At 56.3% G+C, this 389-nt stretch overlaps 1 non-coding gene across 1 annotated transcript; it reads left to right on the forward strand.

Annotated features, from left to right (window-relative positions):
- Positions 1-273: 273 nt before the first annotated feature.
- On the forward strand, positions 274-385 carry Tc00.1047053492575.10. The gene has a single exon (XR_008255041.1). It is a non-coding gene; the product is annotated as a spliced leader RNA (transcript).
- The last annotated feature ends 4 nt before the right edge of the window (positions 386-389 follow it).

The raw sequence follows: 389 nt of genomic DNA on the forward strand, positions 1-389 counted from the left end.
GCCTTTTTTCCGCGTATGCCGCGCTTCTTCCTGTGTATTCCGGTGTTTTTGCTTGCTCGCACACTCGGCTGCATTTGCTGTTCCACACTCGCCATGTGCGTCTTTTCCGCCCCCTGACGCCGTCCACGGCGCTATCCCGGGGCCGACGTCCCGGACCCTGACCCCTCCCCAGTGTGGCCTGGGAGGGGGGGGGGGGGTTTTTGTACCCGGTCCCAAGTGCCGCGAAGGACCCCTCATCAAAATTGAAAACCGTTGTGGAACACAACTCCTTTCAACTAACGCTATTATTGATACAGTTTCTGTACTATATTGGTACGCGAAGCTTCCAACCCGCCTCTGGCGGTTATGTTTGGTCACTTTCTTTTGACCGGGGTCTACGGACCCCTTTT

The sequence above is a fragment of the Trypanosoma cruzi genome (assembly GCF_000209065.1).
Source record: "Trypanosoma cruzi strain CL Brener chromosome Unknown tcruzi_1047053492575, whole genome shotgun sequence".
In the NCBI taxonomy this organism is placed as follows: Eukaryota; Euglenozoa; class Kinetoplastea; order Trypanosomatida; family Trypanosomatidae; genus Trypanosoma; species Trypanosoma cruzi.